The 17,070-nt window shown below is 45.7% G+C and overlaps 1 protein-coding gene across 2 annotated transcripts in view; it reads right to left on the bottom strand.

Annotated features, from left to right (window-relative positions):
• LOC115078798 (zinc finger protein 501-like) overlaps nt 1–17,070 on the bottom strand; it is a 71,438-nt gene that overhangs the window by 51,789 nt on the left and 2,579 nt on the right. The window lies entirely within an intron of this gene.

The following is a 17,070-nucleotide window of genomic DNA, read 5'->3' as shown; positions in this document are numbered from 1 at the left end:
TTTTAATCAGTTAAAAGATATATTACACTGTTGCCCATAATACGGAAAGCAAGTTTGCTTACCTGTAAACAGGGTTCTCTAAGGACAGAATGAATTGGCCATGGCTTGTGGGTGATGTCATCCTATGGCACCAAATGGATCTCTCTCTCTTTGCTCAGAGAAATGTAAAGTTGTGCCAACTGAAAACTGAATTGAAGGCAAAAAAACCCCACTGGGTTGAAGGTAAGTAAGTGCAAACGGTAACTAGGAACCCAGAATTCTTAGGACCCATCAGTCCTTGGTGATCTGCCATTCTAGAAGGAAGACCTGGCCCCTTCTCACTGGCAGGGATCTGGGGAGGCAAACAAGCTTCAGATCCATCAAAACTGGATCCTGGCTTTGGCTGCATTTGCTGTTAAGCTTTTGCTCAACACCTTTCCCTATGACTCCCTCTTGCAGGAAATTCCTGCAAGAGTAGGTGTAGCCTAGTGACACTGGAGACTGAAAGGGACATCTCTGAAAGATTAGTCACTTATAAGAAAAGAATTGCTGTCTAGCCATCGGAGCCTGATCCTCTCCCTCTGTCCAATAATAGTAATATTGTGCCTTGATGCCCCTTGACTTTATCTCCAAACTGGATGTCACCGTGAGAATTATATGCATCTTCACACAGACCACTAGCCCTCAATTATGCCAGTCTTAAGTCCAAAAGCCATCACCAAGATGCTGGCCACAGCAACAAATACTTCATAGAGTGGAACAGATTTTTCTCCTATTCTTCTGTGTCGACCATCGCCCAACAAACATTAGCCTGTTCTGGATCTGGAGATTCCATCAAGGGCTTCAGATTTTTATGCAGTGATGAAGGTATAGAGCTATATACAGCTGGTGTGCTGGGATCCTGGTGCTTAACTGAACTCTGGAAAGCTTTCCAACTTTGAGTCGTGCTGATGTAAAGAGTTGGTTTTTTTTTTAATTTGGCTATATCCAGGACTGCAAAAAACAAACCTTGGGGAAAAAAAAAAGACTGCTGCTGCAAGCCTACGCTACACAGGATTTTTGGAAATTATACTGAAGTCCCCCCCCAAATGTCTACAAGGACATATGGGCCGATACAGTAAAAATCGAGGGAGAGCGGGCAAGCGCCCGCTCTCCTGTGCGCACAATACAGTAATTTAATTTATTTAAATTAGGGCTGGCGGTAAAAAGAGGCGCTAGGGACGCTAGCGCGCCCCTAGCGCCTCTTTTCAGACAGGAGCGGCAGCTGTCAGCGGGTTTGACAGCCGACGCTCAATTTGCTGGCGTCTGTTCTCAAACCCGCTGACAGTCACGGGTTCGGAAACAGGATGCCGGCAAAATTGAGTGCCCAGTTTTCAACCCACGAGCCGCGGGCCTATTTCAAATTTTTTTTTCTTTTATCTTTTACCTTTTTTTTTTTTTTTAAACTTTCGGGACCTCCGACTTAATATCGCCATGATATTAAGCCGGAGGGTGCCGGCAGAAATTAACGCCTACCTTTGAGTAAGCGCTAATTTCTTAAAGTAAAATGTGCGGCTTGACTGCACATTTTACTTACTGAATCGCGCGGTTATACCTAATAGGGCCATCAACATGCATTTGCATGTTGCGGGCGCTATTAGGTTCAGGGGGGTTGAATAAGGGGTAAAGCTTGCGCGTCGAAAACGCGGAGCGCACTGTACTGTATCGGCCTGATAGATATTTAAACAGCTTTGTGCTGCTTGTGGCCAAAACATTCACAACAAATAAGTTTGCAGCTCAGCAGCACTAATTTGTGATATTCCTTTCTACTGTATTGTACAAATCTCCTCTTGTTGGTGCCTTTCATTGATTCAAATGACAGAAATTCAGTCGTTTCAGTCGTATCAAATTTGCAGTTGATTCCTCTGACAGTGTATGAAAGTGTTGAAAGCTTGCTTGTTGCGGCGGTTACTACTCCAAATCAAATAAGTCTGATACTTCATTTTCAATGCATATCCAGCGCAGCTCACTGCTTCAACGGCAGAGGGGGGGAATGAAGATAAGATGATTTATATTCAGACAACAACCAACAAGGACTGAATTGCACAGGCTGGGTAAACAAATACGCGTGGGAGGCGCTTGCTTAATACGGCGGTTACTACCCCTAACCAATTAAGCTTGATACTTCACTGATGCAGCTCCAGCACTGCTCTCTACATCAATGGCGGGGGTGGAAGGAAATTAGAACCAAAAAGTTACCAATAAGGGCCCTGAACTCAGCGGTCAGAGTAACACATAAGTATGAGAAAAACAAGTGAGAAAGCTTGCTGGGCAGACTGGATGGGCTGTTTGGTCTTCATCTGCTGTCATTTCTATGTTTCTATGTGTTTCTTACAGTGGTATAGGAAAATTGGTTATTACCTAAATTTCGTTCCTGTAATACCACAGATCAGTCCATACAAGTGGGCTTTTCCTCCCTACCAGCAGATGGAGTCAGAGAAACAAAAGTTTCAGGCACTGCTACATAACAGAGTGCGCCACCTGCCGACCCCTCAGTATTGACCTGTACCCAAGCCAAGATGTAACCTCAAAAACCTTTTCTCGGGCTAACAGGGAAAACTATAGGGTTGGATCCCAAAACACTCCCAAAAACTAAATCTGAAAAACCCAAACCTTGTTCAACAATTGCCCAAATATCCTGAAAGGCAAACCAACTTGAACCACCAGTTGGTAAATAAATAAATAAATAAATAGTCTTTCAGCAGTGACGGGATGGATATCTGGCCTGATCTGTGGTATTACAGGAATGAAAATTAGCAGGTAATGGAGAAATTACTTACCTGATAATTTCATTTTCCTTAGTGTAGACAGATGGACTCAGGACCAATGGGTATTGTGCTCTCCTGATAGCAGATGGGAGATGGAGTCAGATTTCAAGGCTGACGTCAGCCTACATATACCTGTGCAGCAAGCTTAGCTCTTCAGTATTGTCTTTGAAAAGCCAGTGTGGATATTTGTTGCTTAATACTTGATTAACCTTGAACTGGTTCAATTGATTATATATATAAAACTTTTGGAACTGGAGACCATCAGTGCACTGAAACAAACGCCAACACCTGGGCAACTGCGGGTGTCTTGAACTAGAGGTAGGCCGTGGCTTACCCGTGTTTGCTCAGTCTTGATATTTGTATCCGAGGTTCTCTATTTCTGAGGCAGCCGTGGCGGGATGCTGAGTCCATCTGTCTACACTAAGGAAAATGAAATTATCAGGTAAGTAATTTCTCCATTTCCTAGCGTGTAGCCAGATGGACTCAGGACCAATGGGGTGTACAAAAGCTACTCCCCTACAGGGTGGGAGGCTGCCCGTGGCCCACTTGGTGCTGCTCTTGCAAATGCTGTATCTTCCCTGGCCTGAACATCCAGGCGGTAGAACCTGGAAAAGGTGTGTAGGGAGGACCATGTCACCGCCCAACAGATCTCGGTTGGAGAAATCAGCTTGGTTTCAAGCCCAGGAGACTGCCTGGGCCCTTGTAGAATGCGCCTTGACCCATAGAGGTGGTGGTTTTCCTGCCTCTATGTAGGTTGCATGAATTACTTCTTTGATCCAGCGGATTATTTATTTATTTTATTTGAAGAGTTTTATATACCATTATTCGGTAAAGACATCATAACGGTTTACATAGTGAACAATTTTTTTTTTCATGGAAGTTTGAGTAATTATTATTATAACATAGTGAACAATACAGTAATAAACATAATATAACATTCTAGGAAGTAATATGAGGTTGGATGAGGAAGGAAATATGTTAGATTGTAGATTATAGTTATTAGTTCATTTGAGAGTTGGTATGAGCAGATGATTGGGGGTCCGTGAAGGATTTGCGATGCCGCTTCCCCTTGTTTATTCCCACTGCGAAGAACGAACAGATGATCAGTTTTGCGCAAAGATTCCATTCTTTTCAGGTATCAAACTAGGGTTCTGCAGACGTTCAGGTGGCGAGGGAGGCTTGAGCCTTCCGAATCCCTGTGCTCCTCTGGTGATAGTAAGGATATCGTCTGGATCATATGGAACTGGGATACCACTTTCAGAAGGAAGGATGGTACCGACCATAGCTGTATGGTGCCTAGGGTGAACCTGAGGAACGGTTCCTGACAGGATAATGTTTGAAGTTCAGAGATGCACCGAGCTGAGCATATTGCGATCAAAAAAGCTGTCTTCAAGGTCAAGAGACGTAGAGACAAGCTGCTTGTTGGTCTAAAGGACTCCCCTGCTAGGAAGTCTAGTACTAAGATGAGGTACCGGCCACTTTAGTGCTGGTCTGAGTTGTTTAACTCCTTTCAGAAAGCAAGACACATCAGGATGAGTTGATAGTATGATACTGTTCACTTCAGACCTGAAGCAGGTCAGGGATGCGACCTGGACCTTTAGGGAGTTAAGGGACAACGCCTTCTTCATGCCGTCCTGTAGGAATTCAAGGATCGAGGGAATCTTGGTTGTCCTCAGGAGGAGACCGCGGTCTTCACACCAGGCTTCGAACCCTCTCCAGATTCGTATGTAAGACAGAGATGTGGAGAACTTGTGTGCCCGGAGCAGGGTGTCAATCACGGCTTTTGAGTAGCTGTGCTTCTTTATGTTAGTCCTCTCAAGGGCCATACCGTAAGAGAGAATCAAGCCAGGTCTTCGTGTAAGATCTGTCCCTGCTGAAGAAGGTCCCTGTGTGGCGGTAGACGCAGAGGATTCCCCGTCCGTAGTCTCTGCATGTCCGCGTACCATGGTCTTCTTGGCCAATCCAGGGCAACTATTAGGACTAGTCCCCTGTGGTGTTCTATCTTGCGGATGACCCTGCCCAGTAGTGGTCAGGGTGGGAAGGTGTACAGGAGGACTTCCTCTGGCCAGTTCTGGATGAGAGCGTCAATTCCCTGAGTTGCTAGTAAGTCCATGGCTGGGGGACCCTATCGATTTATTATCAGCTGAAAGGCTGCGCCCGCCAGCGACCATTCCCCCGGATCTAGACTCTCTCTGCTGAGGTAGTCCTCCGATATGTTGTTTTTTCCCACGATGTGGGAGGCCGAAATCTCTTGCAAGTTTGTTTCTGCCCACTCCATGAGGGGGTCTATTTCCAGAGACACCTGCTGGCTCATGGTTCCTCCCTGATGGTTGATGTAGGCAACAGTTGTTGCGTTGTCCGACATGACTCTGACCGATTCACCTCGGAGTCTGGGGCTGATTCGCAGACTGCTCGAGCTTCCAGGCGGTTTATGTTCTATCCCGCCTCTTCTTGGTTCCATTATCCCTGGGCTTTCAGCTCCTGACAGTGGGCTCCCCATCCTCACAGACTAGTGTCCATGGTGAGCAAGATCCAGTTTGGTGGGGATAGGTTTACGCCTCTGCTTAGGTGCTCTTCCTGTAGCCACCATTGAAGCTGATGCCGAACCTCTGTCGGTAGCTGGAGGCGAATTGAATAGTTCAGGGACACTGGATTCCATCGTGACAGTAGGGAGCATTGTAGCGGTCACATATGGGCCCTTGCCCACGGAACAATTTCCAGAGTTGATATAAAGAGGCAGAGGACTTGAAGGTAGTCCCATACCTTGGGGTGAGATCAACAGATTTTGTAATTGACCCATCAGTTTCCTTCTCCTTAGTGGGGGAAGGTAGACCTTGTTCTGTTTGGTATCAAACCGGACTCCCAGGTATTCCAGGGACTGGGAGGGCTGTAGATGGCTCTTGGCTTGTTCACGATCCACCCGAGCTCTTGTAATAGGTTCTTGACTCTCGTGGTTGCGTGGCGACTCCCCTCCGGAGACTTTGCCCTGATCAGCCAATCGTCCAAGTAAGGATGTACCAGAACTACTCCTTTCCTCACTGCTGCCGCCACTACCACCATGATTTGGTAAAGGTTCTGGGAGCGGTGGCCAGCCCGAAGGGTAGCGCTCGGAATTGATGATGGCCCAATATCGCAAAGCGCCAGAAGCACTGGTGGTTCTGATTGAACGGGATGTGGAGTTAGGCTTCGGGTAGATCCAGGGAGGTTAGGAATTCTCCCGGTTGTACCGCCATTATCACGGAGTGTAGGGTTTCCATGCGGAAGTGTGGCACCCTCAGGTAACTGTTGACGGCCTTGAGGTCCAGGATGGGCTGGACTGTTCCTTCTTTCTTGGGAACGATAAAGTAGATGGAATAGTGGCCAGTATTTGTTGAAGCGTGGGCACCGGAGCTATAGCCTTCAGGCTGAGTAGTCTTGCTAGTGTGTTCTCCACTGCAGTCTCTTGGAGTGGGAGTGGCACAGTGACCTCATAAATTTGTCAGGGGGATGCTCTGAAATTCCAGAGAGTAACCCTCTCGAATGATAGTTAAGACCCACTTGTCCGATGTTATCTCGACCCATCTTTGGTAGAAGAGGGCAAGTCTGCCCCTTATGTCTTCTTCCTGTGGATGGGTACGACCAAGGCCTGTCCCTGAGCTTGCTCCTCTCTTAATGTGCCTGTTCCGAAAGGACTGAGACCTTCCTGAAGGACGGGTGCTTGGGACTGTGTGTTCTTGTAAGGTTTAAAACGCTGCGATCCTCTACCCTTGGTTCTTCTGGGGGAGGAGCGCTGATATGTTCTTTTATTCCTGTCTTCAGGTAATCGGGGTACTGGGGATTCACCCCCTTTGTGGGCTAACTTCTCCAGTTCGCTCCCGAACAGGAGAGGTCCTTTAAAAGGCGAACCTCACAAAAATGCCTTGGAGGTCGCGTCAGCTGACCAATTTCGGAGCCATAGTTGTCTTCTGGCCACCACTGCAGCGGCAACACCCCTGGGTGATGTGTGCATGAGGTCTGCGGTAGCATCGGTAAGGAAGGACACCGCAGGTTCTATCGCTTCTCCTGGCATGTTAGCGTCTCTGGAGAGGATCAAACAGGAATGTGCCACCACAAATTGCTGGAGGCAATTTGTAGCGTCATTGATGAAACAAAGGACTGCTTAAGGATGGCTTCCAGCCTTCTGTCTTGGGTGTCCTTCAGTGCCACTCCTCCTTCCACAGGGATCATAGTGCGTTTTGAGACAGCACAGATCATAGCGTCCACTTTAGGGTGACGTAGGAGTTCCTTTGCTGTGGGTTTCATCGGGTGTAGGGCTTCCACCGTCTGTCCCCCTTTAAAGCTGACCTCTGGAGAATTCCATTCCAGGTCAATCAGCTCCTTGATGGGTTCCAACATAGGAAAATAGCATGAGGCTTTACGGAGATACACCAACATGGGGTTCTTCTTTGGTTCCGTGTCTGAGAGGCCCAGTGTCTTCATAGTCTGGGACAAGAGGGCTGGTAATTCGTCTTTGTGGAAGAATCTGAGCATGGTCCGGTGTGGTTCCATCCCTGGGGGGATTTCCCCTTTATCCGGGGAGTCTGTTTACTCCTCTGAGGTGTCTGGGTCCCCATCAGGGAGGATCCTGGTTAGGGTAGGCATGTCTCGAACTCGGGAGGTGCTGGGAAGGGCTTGTGCTTCCGGTAAGGTTTGAGCCAGGTGAGCAGGAGGGACTGGGTGTGCCTGGACAAAGGTTTGCAGCGCTTTAAAAACTTCCACCCAGGAGAAGGTTCCTGGGTCCATGTTAATCCCAGGAGGGATCGTAGTGGTGGCGCAGAGTTGGAGAGATTTAGATCCGGGGTGCATCATCAGTGGTTCCGGATCTCTCTCCTGACTGTAGGGGAGATCTTGTTTTGGTTCTCCAAACGATTCCCCTTGGTTCTGCTCACACTGCTGGCACAGGAGGGATTCCAATTCAGGCAGCACAGCTCTTAAGTGGCAGGCTGGGCAGAGAAAGGGTCCCTTGGCTTTCTTGGATGTCGGTGCCATTATTTGTCCAAGCATGGAGATATGTGTGCGGATGCCCTTAGCTGTGCGCCGGAGATATGCGCACGAAGTGTGCACAAGTTATGCGTGCGCCAACGGACTTGTGCGTGCAGCACGGTTATGCGCGCCGCTGTGCGAGCAACCCATAGTTAAGCGCATGAGTTTACGGGTGCGCTCAAGTTAGGCGCTTCGTGCCTCCGGCCAGTGCCATGCTTACCTTTGGTCGAGGGGGGTAAGATGGTGCCAATGACCCTGACGGTAAGATGGCGACCCCCGGAGGGTATCCACATGTGGACCCTCGCACCGAATTGGGGCCTAGCCAAGGATGGCTGCTCAACCTGATTTTAAACCTCTTCGGAGGAAAGACGGTACGGCTATTCGAGCCTTGGAGACTGAAGAGTTGAAAGTAGAGGTTTCTACCTTACCTGGTCTCGGCGCTTACCAGTCACGTGCCGAGCGGTCTCCAGCTGCGGGGGGAGAGGGAAGGACCTTCACCGCCGTGCTCGAATCTGCACCCGCTGCCTCTCAACCACTCTAGGGGCTAGGTCAACGCCGGGAATCAGCCCACAGACCGAGGTTCACCTCTGAGGGATGTCGAATCACCTCAGGAAAATCTCAACTGGGGGAGGGACCCTTAGGTTTCACCACAGGAGAAGTGGGGCTCTCTTCTCAAAGGATCATAGAACATAAGAGCAGTATCAAAAGAAGAATAGAGTCTAAACCGTTAGTACAACACACAATACAGATGAATCATAATTTTAATGATTATAAATTTTGTGCACTTCAACAGGTGATTCCGCATTGGCGGGGCAGTGACATGGATAAATTATCATTACAACTAGAACAGAAATTCATTTTTTAATTCAACACTATGGAACCCAACAGTTTAAATTTAGAAATTGATTATTCTGTATTCTTGTAATTGGCGGACACAGTCACATTTTATATGATTTTATTCATTTTTGATTTTACATTCATCTGTGTGGTCGGCATTTTTTACAAATTTTTTTTACCAATATTTTATTATTTTAATATTTTTCCTAATAATTTTATATGGGAGAATTCATAATATCTAGGCTTCGAAATCAATTTTTATTTAGGTTTTGCACTGGTCAGTCCACTGTCTCTATTTGTTCTTTGATTTTTATTTTTTGTTTTTATTTATAACACAATCTTGGGAGTAGGTCAGTATCCTCCTTTTACTGGTTAGTCCAGTATATAGTTTTTAGTAATAGCACACTCTTAAGATATCTCATAACAATCAATTTTATGCAGTTTCAGTGAGGTTGCAGAACGCGCTCTGACTTCGAGGCCACTCCCCCATTATTTGACTGACAGCAACATTTTGGCGCCATTTTTTAATTGATAGCGCATTTTGGTGCGGCTTTTAAGATATTTAAAGTCCACACTGCGACCTTATAGCCAACGCTGCTTTTCAAATCGGAGACGCTGTTTATAGCTGCATCTACTACGAGTAAGTTCTACTTCTCACGATCTTTTATAACTTGTCTCAATGAATGTAGGCCAGTTTTAACTTTTCATTTTATTTATTTTAGACTCACTGTCTGTCTGGTACAAATTTAGCGTCAGGATTTTTGTCCTGTTACTGCCGCTCGAAGTGAATACGGAGCCGGTTTAATTTGAGGTAGTCTAAGATTAATATCTATTTCCTGTATTGGTCCAGGCTTATTTTTAGATTGTGCATGGCTAGCTAAAATTAAAAAAAAATTGCCTTTCCGAGTCTTTAGAGAGTGCATGGCTTGCCGGGAACTAGACTCCTGTGCTGCCTTCTTTAAATTATTGATGTGAGAGACTGTCTAAAACACCGCATTCTTATTATTAGCTTCCTGCATTGGTAACAAGAGCTCAAGGTTTTACGATGTGGCATGATCTTAAAAAATTTTTTCCTTTTAGTTAGTGTTAAGCTAATTGTTTCTTTTCACTTAGAGAAAAAAAATTTTTTTTGTTAATCACAATAGTTATGGTATCAGTCATTACCTCCTCCTTACCAAGTTGAAAATCAAGCATTACATATACGCGGATGATGTTCAAATCGTCATCCCTATTAAGGAGTACCACATCCTCTTCCTCTCTCCCTTTTATTCAACCTAGCCCAAGTACTTGAATCGACCGCTTGTATAAATGTTTTGCTATGTGATTTCAATCTGTTTAAATTATTATTTAAGTCTTGTTTAAATTATTTTTTAAGTTTTAAATTGTTACCTAAGTTGCATACTATGCTATTTAAAGTTTTTGCTTAGTTGTATCTTGTTCTTTGTAAAGCCCACCGGCAAGTTCTTACTGTTCATTGTAAACCGGTTTGATTTGTATCCAATGCAAGAAGATCGGTATATAAAAGCTAAAAATAAATAAATAAATAAATAAATAAATTATGGTTTTTATTAAGTCTTTAGAATGGAATATCACACACCCAATAAAGTAGCATGGCCAGTTTACCCTATGTTTTTTAATATCCACCTAATTTGCATTCTCCAAATTATGCATTTACACTTCTGAAGTTAATTTGATTTTTTGTTTTATTTATTATTTATATAAGTTTTTATATATGGCACATTTTAATTTATCTATATCTTACGCATTACCCACAGACCACCAGACTGTAAGAACTGTAAGCAGTTCTGATATGCTTTCAGAATCTGTGTGTTACCTTTTGGTATGTAACTTTGATTTTAAATTATTTTCTGTTATTTGTCTTGTATGTTCAGTTATATTTGTTATTTATATGTTTTAGTCCCTGAGGCAGTCCCCATGGGGGGCGACACTCGGCCTGAGTCGGGCACACATACTAAGATCACATCTCCATTCTAAGAAAGCTCAGAAATTGGACTATTTATTGGCGTCTAATCCATTCTGTTACCCTGACAGCTTTCTTAAGACAGCCTACTCTCCTGCTTTTTCGGTCCATCATTTCCAAGGATTCCTTCTTTCCTCAGTGTTGCAGCCACTACCACCATGATATTGATGAAGGTTCGAGGGGCAGTAGCTAGTCCGAAGGGTAGGCCTGGAACTGGTAATGATGGTCCAGTATCAGAAAGCGTAGGAAGCACTGATGGTCGTGATGGACCGCGATGTGGAGATAGGCTTCGGATAAGTCCAGTGAGGTCAGGAATTCTCCCGGCTGTACTGCTCTTATGACTGAGTGTAGGGTTTCCATGCGGAAGTGTGGCACCCTCAGGTACCGGTTGATGGTCTTGAGGTCTAGGATGGGCCGGAATGTTCCTTCCTTCTTGGGCACGATAAAATAGATGGAATAATGACCAGATTTTGTTGGTACGTGGGCACCGGAGTTATCGCATTTAGGTTGCACAGTCTTGTCAGTGTGGTTTCCACTGCCGTCCTCTTGGAGTGGGAGTGGCATGGTGATCTCACAAATTTGTCTGGAGGGATGCTGTGGAGGGTCCAGAGAGAGTATCCTTCTCGAATGATGGTTAGGACCCACTTGTCCGATGTTATCTCGACCCATCTTTGGTAGAAGAGGGAAAGTCTGCCCCCTATGACTTCTTCCTGTGGATGGGTCTGCTGATTTTCATTGCAGGGTGCGGCCGGAGCCTGTACCTGGGCCTGCTCCCCTCTTTTGTCTGTTCCGAAAGGACCGAGCCCTGCCTGCGGGGCGAGGTGCTTGGTAAGATCCTCTGCCCTTGGTTCTTCCGGGGGGGGGGGGGGGGCTGATTTCTCTCTTTTTTTTATTATTATTATTTATTTATTGAATTTTTCAAATCAAATTTACAGAACGATAGTTCAGAAAATGACATTATAATACAGGTTCTTACAAATTCAAAGATAATACTAAGATTCTAATGAATCCGATACTAAATACAGTTACCCCAATTATATGTCACCCATATAAGAAATTGGGAGGCAAGATGTAAATTAAGCAGATACAAAAGAACTAACACAAAATACTATCATCATTGCTGAAGAATTAACCAGTGTTCCTTTTTTTGTTTTACCAAACCCCCTCACAGGCTAATTAGAGTGTGAGTCGAGATACACACGTAGCTGTTCAGGTTCTCTGAATATGTAACAAGAGTTTTGATAAATAACTATACAATAACACGAAAAGCGAAGTATGAACTTTGCACCTCTCGTCTGAACTTATTCTCTCATTACTAGGAATTTCTTCCTCTTTATTTGAGATATTTTTGTTATATCTAGGAATATCTTTATCCGATACCCATAAAATTTCTGGAATTGATTTCTGAAGAAAGTTCTCAAAATTAAGTCTTTACCCTAAGTGGAAATAAATTGTACAGTGTTGCTCTTTCTTCCACAACCAAATCAAGAGATTTCTCCAAAATGGACGTCAGATCAAATGAACAATCTCCTTTCTCCTCTTGATTAGGATTTTTCCCCTGCTCACTTTGAAGCAAGTAATACATTTTTTCAATAAGTGGTAAATCTTGCTCAGGTAATGCTGATTTCTTTTGTTCCTGTCCTCCGGTAGGGGAGGTACTGGAGATCCGCCCCATTTGTTGGCTAGCTTTACTAATTCGCTTCCGAACAAGAGAGATCCTTTAAAGGGCATTCTCGTGACATTCGCTTTGGAGGTCGCGTCGGCTGACCAATTTCGGAGCCACAGTTGTCTTCTGGCTGCCACCGCTGAGGTGACGCCCCTGGCTGAAGTGCGCACTAGGTCTGAGGTCGCATCCGTGAGGAAGGACAACGCAGGTTCCATAGTCTCACCGGGCATGGTAGCGTCTCTGGAGAAGAGCAAGCAAGAACATGCCACCACGGCACAGCAGGAAGCGATCTGAAGAGTCATTGCTGCTACGTCAAAGGACTGTTTAAGGATGGATTCCAGTCATCTGTCCTGGGCATCTTTTAGTGCCGCTCCTCCCTCGACGGGAATGGTTGTGCGCTTGGAGAGTGCGCAGACCATGTTGTCCACCTTTGGGAACCACAGGAGTTCCTTAGCCACGGGTTCTAGGGGGTACAGGGCTTCCAGAGCCCGTCCTCCTTTGAAGCTGTCCTCTGGGGCGTTCCATTCCAGGTCAATCAGTTGCTGTACTGCCTGCAACATTGAAAAGTAGCATGAGGTTTGGTGGAGGGAGACCAAGATGGGGTTCATCTTTGGTTTCGCTGTGTTGTCCATGCCTGGAATAACCAGCATCTTCAGGGTCTGGGACACGAGAGCTGGTAACTTGTCTTTGGAGAAGAAACATAGCTTGGTTCGGTATGGTTCCATCCCTGGAGGGATTTCTCCTTCCTCCAGGGAGTCAGTCTCGTCCTACTAGGTGTCTGTATCCCTATAGGGAGGTTCTTGCTTAGGAAGGGCCTGTCTTGATGGGCCGAGAGGTGCTTGGAAGGTCTTGCGCTTCTGGTGGGAGCTGGGACTGAGTCGCAGCCGGTACAGAGTGCGCTTGGACAAAGGTTTGCAGCCATTTGAAGAATTCCACCCAGGAAAAGGTCCCTGGGTCCATGTTGAACCCAGGCGGGGTTATGGTGGGGGCCCCCGGAGGTGCCTTCCTGTGTAGGTGCTGAATTGGGGATACAGAGGTCCGGGGTACTTTCATTAGTGGATCCGGATCCTTCTATCGGCTGTGAAGGTCCTTACTTTGGTTCCCCCTGGGCCTCTTCGCACTGCTGGCATAGGAAGGAGGTCACTTCAGACTGCGCAGCTCTCAGGTGGCAGGCTGGGCAGAGGACTTGTCCCTTGGTCTTCTTGGCCGGTGGTGCCATGGTTTATGCTCGGAGAGAGCTTTAAAAAATACACCTGTGCGCGTAGGTATATGCGCTGGGAGGCTTAGTTGTGCGTTCCGGGTGCGCCAAAGATGTGCATATGAAATGCGCAAGATGTGTGCGCCGGCTACTATTTTGTGCGCCTGGGTCAGATGTGCGCGCCGCTGTGCGCACAGAAATATTTGTGCGTTCGGGCCGTTTATGAGGGCCGCTATGAGCCCGGCACAGTTGTGCACGTCGCTGTGCGCACGGCACAGTTGTGCAGACAATACGGCTGTCAAGGAAGGGAAATGGCGCCGATGACACGATGGCGACACCCCCCCCCCTCCCGGAGGGTTTCCACGTGTGTGGACCCTCGCACCGGATCGGGGTCTAGCCCAGAGTGGGCTGCTCAACCCGATTTAACAGACGCCAGTGGAGACGATCTGTGTGGCTGCTCGAGCCCCAAAGACTGGAGACTTAAGAGAGGTTTTCTACCTTACCTGGTCTCAGCGTTTCCCATCTCACGCCGGGCGGTCTCCAGCTGCAGGGGGATAGGGGAGTTACCTTCACCGCTGCGCCTGATTCTGTACCCGCTGCCTCTCACCCACCCTGGGAGCTAAGTCCACACAGAGAGCCGGCTACCGGACAGACGCTTGCCTCTGAGGGATCTCGGAAATCACCTCAAGAATTCGACTGGGGGAGGGACCCTTAAGGTATCACCGCAGGAGAGCGGGCTCATCTTCTAGAGGTAAGATTTCTTTCTTCTTTGTTTTAAATCGCTAACACTATTCTAGTGTATGTAGAGTCCCTATTTATTTTTATTTATTTAGGGTTTTTATATACCAACATTCATCTGGGATATCATATCAGTTTACAGTAAACGTTTAAACTGCACATGATATGCGCTTGACAAATAACAAGAGAACAGGTACATATGAGATAATTAACAGGGTGCATGCCAAAACGTCTAAGTGAAATAAGTAGGAAACAGTGTAGTTGAATATAAAGTAACTTATGTACAGGGTAGAGAGTTATTTACAATCAAATTACCATGCTATTCGAAATGTGGATATCTTGAAGGGGATAAGGGTGTGTGGATATCTTGAAAGAGAGAAGCCGAGAAGGTATGCTGAAGGTGTATAGTGTGTAGCATTAGGTGTACGCTTGTGCGAACAACCACGTCTTTAGTTTTTTTTTTTAATGGGGTTTTTTTTTTTTTTATTTGTGCATTTTAACAAAATTACAAGTATCCACTTGTTGAAGAAATCTCTTATATACAGAAAGCAAAAATTTTAACGAAATTCTAATATTACATTACTTATTCTGTATCATAAGCAAATAGAAGAAATACAGAGGGAGAGCAGATTAAAGGAGCGAATATCGTTGAACAAGAAAAAATAAATCTCAAGTCTTTCTGACGATCTGAGTGGGGCCCCCACTACTTAAATCAATCACTCCAAACAACAGAATCATATGGAATTTGGGTGGGTGTCCAGGAAGGACCTAAGTTGCATTGGTACAAAGAAAACATACCTCTGACCCTGAAAAAATATACAACATTTACAGGGAAATTGCAACTTAAAGGTAGCCCCCTTTTGTACAACCTCCGCTTTCATATTAGGAAACTCTTTTCTTCTTACTTGAGTTTGCTTAACTAAATCCTGATAGCAGCGTATTTTTTGCCCAAAGAAGGAAACCTGACTATTTCTAAAGTATTGCTTAAAGATATTGTTCTTGTCCATCAAAAATGCAAAAGTTACCAATAAAGGTCTCCGATGTGGAACTATCATCTCCTGTGATGATTCTAGTAATGTTGTCATATCCAATAAAGGTTGATCCTTCCATATCCGTCCGAATGTTCTCATTTGGATATAGATAGTATGCTTTAGTTATTACTGGTTTAACTTCATCCGGAACTTTAAGCACTTGCGACACATACAATTTAAATAAATCCAATGGTGAAACGTTTTTTAACACAGGAAAATTAAGAAATCTTAAATTGTGTGCCCTTAAATTGTTCTCAATTTTTTCTAATCGTTTGTTCACCACTTCTTCATTCTGGATCAAAGATGTTTGGATATTTCCCATTTCAACAACAGAGGTTTCTAACTTATCTATTTTATTATTTTGAGTCAATATTTCTGTTGCATTGTGTTGGACTTGTTTTTTTATTTCCAATACTTCCTTTGTTAGTCCCAAAATAGCCTTTTCCAAGGACTGAAGAGCATTCCATATTGAACCAAGTGTTATTTCAGGGTCTCTTGTTAAAAGAAATCCTCTTTTAGTTACCTCCTGGTCTGCCCCTCTTTCCATTCCTGCGGCCAGACCGACACCCTCACCCAGGCTCGAGGAATCAAGCCTCACAGCCATTTTCAACCCCTCTCCCCTTTCTCCTTGGGGGTGGTCTACCTTGGCTTCTGGCTCCAGTTTGGTAAGTCCTTTAGTTGTTTCTTGTCCTGCTGCTTCAGCCTCTCTCCGGAGACCCTCCGTCGGGCTTGCAGTTTCCTTCGATCTTCCTTCCTCGTCTCGGCCTGGGGGCACCGGTCTCAATGGAGATCCGGGGCTTAGTGATGTCTCGGTCGGGGAAGTAGGTATCCGCTCCAATGCCTGTTCCCCAGCAACCCGTTCTCCCGGCGTAAATGGTGGCAGCACGGCAAAGAAGCTCCCTATCCTGGGTTGTGTTGTCTCCACCAGTGTGGAGGTAACCTCTCCACCTTTTTTAATGTTTTTAAGCAGTCTTCCTGGCGAACGTCTGCAGGCATTTTGTTCCATAGGGCGGGGCCAGCTATGGAGAGAGCACGTGCTCTGGTGGATGCCAGGTTGCTGTCTCTAGGGGAGGGTGTGTGTATGGAAGCAAGATATTGGTTCCTGGTTGGTTTCTCCTATCTGCTTTAGGAGATGCAGAAATACTGAAGAGCTGAGGTTCCTGCACGGGTATATGTAGGCTGACGTCTGCTTTGAAATCTGACTCCGTCTCCCATCTGCTATCAGGAGTACACCATACCCATTGGTCCTGAGTCCATCTGGCTACACGCTAGGAAAAGCAGTTTTTTCTGCTTTTCTGTACTTCTTTTACATGCGCTCAGCTATTAACGCCTGCTCCAGGCAGGCGTTAATAACCGAGTGATAATTGTGCGTCCAAGATGCACATTTTTTTGAATGCAGAGTGAACGAGTAATAGCCTCATTCACATGCATTTGCATGTGATGAGCGCTCTCTCATTTACTCCGCGTTGGACGAGGGTTAAATAGGTGCAAATCCCCCTATTGCATTAGGGGGTGGATTAGCACCTATTTAACCCGCATCCAACAGCGGGTTAAATAGTGCACTTGTGTGAGCGCACTGTATTGCATCAACCACTGAGTAATTAGATGGGTTGAGAATGAGAAAGCCTAATACTGGTGGCACACAGCGACATCCCTCTGTACACAACATTGGAGGAGGGATCTCACATGGCTCCCCTCCAACCTCATTGGATCCAAAGTGGCCCCTGCTTAAAAACAGCAAAGCCCGCCAGTCTAAACTGTGGGTAATATCTTATTGCTGAGAACTGGGTGAACGTGAAACATATTCAAGTAACTAAGATTTGTAGTAAGTT

This window comes from Rhinatrema bivittatum, chromosome 16 (assembly GCF_901001135.1).
Source record: "Rhinatrema bivittatum chromosome 16, aRhiBiv1.1, whole genome shotgun sequence".
Lineage (NCBI taxonomy): Eukaryota > Metazoa > Chordata > Amphibia > Gymnophiona > Rhinatrematidae > Rhinatrema > Rhinatrema bivittatum.
Note: the sequence above shows the minus strand (reverse complement) of the source record. Positions and strands in the feature narration are given on the sequence as shown.